Here is a 6,051-nt window from a genome sequence, read left to right on the forward strand (position 1 = left end):
TTGACATTATGTCAAGCATTCTTGTAAATGATGTCCAGAAAATAATTTGTTTGATGATTTGGACAATAGACCAAATGCAATCAGGTCATCTTATCTGAACTGAAGACATATTCCAGTCTTTGAGATATTTATGCATAAAGAAATTTAAAGGATGAAATTATGTAGGGGAGAAAAAAGCAATTATAAGATTAAAATTTAGTGTAATAATTATTCTCAAATTGTATGTATATTTACATTAGTGACACATTTAAATGGCTTTTGAAATGAAATAATAACCATTATCATAGATAGGTAGACTAACTGAGGTATTTTTTTCATAAGTGTCAAATTAGAAAATGTTAATGACTTGCACATCAGAACTACCTTTAAAATCATGTTATTAGAATGTTGCAGTACTGGGGTAGTCATAATGCTTTTCATAAAAGTAATTTTTTCCAACTGAATATGTAAATAATTCTAGTTTTTATTTTTTCAATAGCTCAACTTAATACTCAGGTTGTTTTGGTAGTTTTTATGTGATAATTGCAAATATGCATAAAGTATAAAATATTCCACTAAGGATGCTTTATATAGTATATGCAAAATGATAGCATTCAATAAATTAGAAGAAAGGTCCTATGGGAATTGACCTTATTTCAGGGTAAAACAAAGTAAATGAGATATTCATTAGATCTGTTATCATTTAATACAGCTGTCTCTAGAGTAATCCCAAAGATATATAATTTGGTTACCAATATAAATGTAGGCTTCTTCCTACTGTACATTTTATAGATCTGTGAAAAAGTGATCTGCCAGTATATTTATAATCAAAATAGTTGTTGATGATTTTCAACTGAAATAATCAAGATGAATTTAATTGTTTATTAATGCTGATTACTGATTACTTTACCGACCAGCTTGCGATGGCTGTATAGCCAGTCAAGGTCGTTAAAACTTCCTTTTGTTGATTACTGAGGTGGTTTTTTTTCTATAACAAAATTAGATATCATCAGAATATGCTCCTAATAGATTATTTGTAGACATTACAATATGTCAATTAAAAAATAGTGGATTAAATAAACTGTAGATATACTAAAAAAACTGTATTACTTGTAGAAATACCTTGATCGTCAACTTGTAAGTTGATAGCTAATGACATATTGTTTGTCATGATTATGTGGTAATGTTCTGTCAAGTGATTATAATTATAATACAGTACTGACATTGTTCTTAGCTTATGATTTGTAGCAAAGCTCGTGTAACACTTTAAAAGTATTATGCATAAAGTATAATATATATATTTATATATTAAATAATTAAGCTGCAAGTGAACATTTCATGTTCGTCCTGTTTATTATATTTCCTTGCTCTTTATGTTATCTGAAGATTTATCTACGAAATCTTTCCAAATGATTTATATCTGCATGCTGAATTTGTATTTAAAAAATACTGATTTTCATTAAAATTTAAGATATGCTCATTATGGTGTTTTCTTTGCTTAATTTTAATCCTCAAATTAAAAAAATGCAAAAGGCCTTGTGTTTAAAAAAAGTTTTATCTATACCACTGCGGTCAGAGACAATTTAATGTGTCTATGTGGGAGATATGATTTTTTTGTTGAACTTCACATTTGAGCAAAGAAAATAAATCTTCAACTATGGTTGTAAGTGAAGCACTAAGCAGATTATATAAAGATATGATTAAGATAATATTTGTCCTTATATTTGCAAGTGGATGTTAAGTAGCATTCAATCAATCAAGTGCTTTATATCAACTTTTAACTACTACATATAAATAAGATGATGTGATATGAATGCTAATGAGACAACTATTGTTTTATAGAAACATTGTTTACATGTGACATCAGACTCGGACTTGTCTTGAACTGAATTTTGATGTGCGTATTGTTATGCCTTTACTTTTCTACATTGGCTAGAGGTATTGGGGGAGGGTTGAGATCACACAAGCATGTTTAACCCCGCCGCATTTTTGTGTCTGTCCAAGTCAGGAGCCTCTGGCTTTTGTTAATCTTGTATTATTTTAATTTTAGTTTCTTGTGTACAATTTAGAAATTAGTATGGCGTTCATTATCACTGAATTAGTATATATTTGTTTAGGCCAGCTGAAGGACGCCTCCAGGTGTGGGAATTTCTTGCTACATTGAAGACCTGGCTTGTAACTTTTGTAACCTCTCTCGCTTGTTTTGTACATATTGTAAATATTCATTGTTGTATTTGTTATCTCTGTACCGATGGAATGCATTGGCTTTATGAGAATAAAGATATAGAAAGACCTGTTGGTTTCCTTCTGCTGTTGTTTTTTTCTATGGTCGGGTTGTTGTCGCTTTGACACATTCCCCATTTCCATTCTCAATTTTATGTGATACAAAATGAATATTATATTTATCATAACTGGATTTTCTTTGTTGAACCTTTGAAGTGAGATATAACTTGATGCATCTATTGGATTACGATAACTTTCCAATGAAATTTGATGATTCCTATCTACAGTACTAACTTGATTGCCTTTGGTTAATATGTATTCAAATTTAATATTTCACATGTTCTGTAATTTAGTTTTTAGAATTGTAAAAGAGGTGTGAAAGATATCATTAAGTCTAAGTTTATGGATCTCTTTGAATTTTTTTCAGAAGGTCTTATACCACAAAAAAAAGGTTGAGATTGATTTGGGGGTGGGGGATGTGATGGTCTAAACCGTTTAGGAATTGGGGGGGGGGGGGGGGGGGGAAGGGCCCAAAACAAGCATTTTTCTAGATTCAGGATATTAACTTTTGTATAAGTATTTCGATTATTCTGAAATTGTACCACAATGTTTATACCACATGTTTGGGATTCATGTAAGGGATCATGGGGCTTACAGTTTAGGAATGAAGGGTTAAAAAAGGGGTCAAAAACAAGAATGTTTCTACTTTACAGACAATAAATTGTTTTTAAGTGTATGGATCTCTCTGAAATTGTACCACAATGTTCCATATAACAATTGGAAGGCTGGGATTGAGTTTAGGGCTAAGCGCCCCAAACAAGTAGGAATTAGGGGCAACAAAGGGCCAAAAAGAAGCATTTTTTTTAGTTTCCAGACAATAACTTGTGTTAATTGTATGGATCCTCTGAAATTGTAATACAAGGTTCCATATTACAAAATCAGGGCTGCGAATAATATTTGGGGTTATTGCTCCAAGGGGGTTGCATTGAAATGTGTGTGTGTGGGGGGGGGGGGGGGGGGGGGGTTGATTTTTTGTTTTCCGAATAGAGCTAAGGTAATATTTTCCTGAGGTAGAAAATCCTTAGTTTTTCAAAATGTCAAAGTTTTGTTAACAGTTAATTTATAATTATGAACATATCAATGATAACTCAAGTCAACACACACACACGCCTTAATTTCGTCTACAAGAAACGAAGTTGAAGAGCCAATTAAAGACCAACAATTCCTAAACGTTTTTTGAAATGTAGATAAGGTAATCTAAAGCATAAGGGTAAATGCAAAATACGAACCTTTAAAAACATTTGAAAATTGACTCTTATTATCAAAAGAGTTAACAAGGCCACGGTTTTTTAATTTGTTGGTTTACGGATTTTCTCCATGAAAAGTCGGGTCGGTCGGTCGGAAAAAAAAAGAAAAAAAAGATCTTTCAAAACAGAAAACTGATATGCAAAATAAAAATATATTTCACCTTTCTAATATATGTTTGTCATACTATTTTTTCATCGTTCTTAAATTTTAGTTTGATAATTATTATTGCTTAGCTGTAAACATCACATGACATTGTCTAATAATTTACCGTAAAAAAGGGGGGGGGGGGGTACACTGACAAAGACGAAATTAATTCGTCAATTCACAAACAAGAAAAACAGATTCACGTCAGTTATTTGACTTAGCTTTTAATCAAAACTTGGTGAAAAATAATAAGCACGAAAACTGATAGAGAAAAAAAAGTAAAAACGTCGTACGAAAATAAGTTTCAACACACGTGTCAAAAACGTAATAGACTCGTCCATTGGAAAAACGAGAATATCAGGTTAAATAATCTGTTGTCATGCATTCCCGTTTTTTATCCAAATGGACGATATTTTTTTTATTATCTATGAAACAAGAAAATATCAAATGATTTGTTAAAACTCAGTATTTTAACTTGATGTCTTGAACTTCCACCTGTCCTCATTTGGACAAGTCTATTTATATGAGAACATGCATCTTACGGACTGGTGACAAATAAGGGAAACGAACTTATTGTGTAGTTGGTTTTAAACACAGGTTTCGTTCCGCAAAATTATTTGCGCAAACAACATTTCAAGGTCATTAATAATTGATTTGTCTATTTTTAGAAACGTAAACTGAAAGTTTCATTTTTCACAACAGAAAGTGTCATCACTTCTGTTAGTGATTAATGCATTTTATTTCATAAAATAGGATATTTTAATTATTTTTCAGGGATAATGCATTTCTTAGGGTCGGCGAGAATAAAAAAAAAGCCTGAAAATTAGATTTTATTTTTATTTTGGAAATCGGCAAAATCGGGTCGGCGGATCCGTAAACCAACAAATTAAAAAATCCTGGCCCAAGATGCACGTTGTTCTTTCCATAACGTAAATTTAATTATATTCATCAATAGAGGACAATATTCAAAAGAATATATGTTTTATTATTAATAAACCATATGCATAGGTTAAGATTAGACATGTATGTACAATATTTACAATAAAACAACTTTTACAAAATTGCTTAAACATTATATGAAGTCCACTTTTAACCAGGGACATATATATATATATATAATGCATACTCCCCTTTTTCATTTTTTAAAATTAATAAATCAGTTTTATCAAGACTGGTAAGATTTTTCGCTATAAATAATGAAATAAGTTACCATGATCATTTTTGTTTCACAAAATACAAAACGAAATTCTAAATTTTATGCAGTTATAAAACCAAGGTAAATCATGAGAAATTGCTGTACCAAGTCAGGAATATGACAGTTCTTTTACATTTAAATGACATTATCTTCAAATGTGTTGTTTAAGAAAAACAACACCTTGTTAAAATCCAATACAGAATTATCTTCAGGATGTAAGATTATAATTGTTAATAAATGAATAGCAATTCATGTGTAATGATTTTATCGATTGATAAAATTTCAATGTGAGGACTCATAAAAGCAATATTGAAAAATGTTTTTACAGTTTTGAAATGGTTTTCTTCTTTAAAAGAGGGATGAAAGATACCAAAAAGGACAGTCAAACTCATAAATCTAAAAGAAACTGACAACGTCATGGCTAAAAATGAAAAAAGACAAAAAGACAAAATTCATTCGAAATTGTTTTTTAACATTTTTCTTTCTCGCAAAAGATAATTCACTAATTATAGAGTTGAGTGGTCAAGGTTACCAGACTGCCATGAAACAATTTAGTTTTTGGATGTCACAATTGAGAAAATTCCAATTTACATTTAATTGACATTCTCTTCAAATCTGTTGTTTTGAGCAAAAGTGTAATATCTTTAAATATCTAAGCATATTTTACACGTGGAAATATAATTTTTATACATATATTAAAGAAAATGTAATAATTAAGGACACACAACTACAGAAAAGTAACAAATATACCGAACTGCAAGGAAACTTTAAAACGGAAATTCCCTAAACAAATGGCAAAATCAAAAGCTCGAATGGAAAACTATAGTCATGTTCTTAACTTGGATAAGTCACTCAATTGTGTAGAAAATAATAGGATTAGCCTGGTTGTTTAGATAAACCTTCCATTTGTATTAGAGTCGCGTTAAATTTCATTATAATGACAACAGTGTGAGCAAAACAAACAGACACCAAAGGTAAAAATGTCAAAATATAAAAAAAAGATATGATATAATTGCCAATGAGACAACTCCACAAAAGACCAAAATGACACAAACATTAACAAATATAGGTCACCGTACGGCCTTCAGCAAAGCCAATACCGCATATAGTCAGCTATAAAAGGCCCCGATAAGACAATGTAAAACGATTCAAGCGAGAAAACTAACGGCCTTATTTATGTAAAAAAAATGAACGAAAAACAA

Source organism: Mytilus trossulus, chromosome 3 (assembly GCF_036588685.1).
Source record: "Mytilus trossulus isolate FHL-02 chromosome 3, PNRI_Mtr1.1.1.hap1, whole genome shotgun sequence".
Classification (NCBI taxonomy): domain Eukaryota; kingdom Metazoa; phylum Mollusca; class Bivalvia; order Mytilida; family Mytilidae; genus Mytilus; species Mytilus trossulus.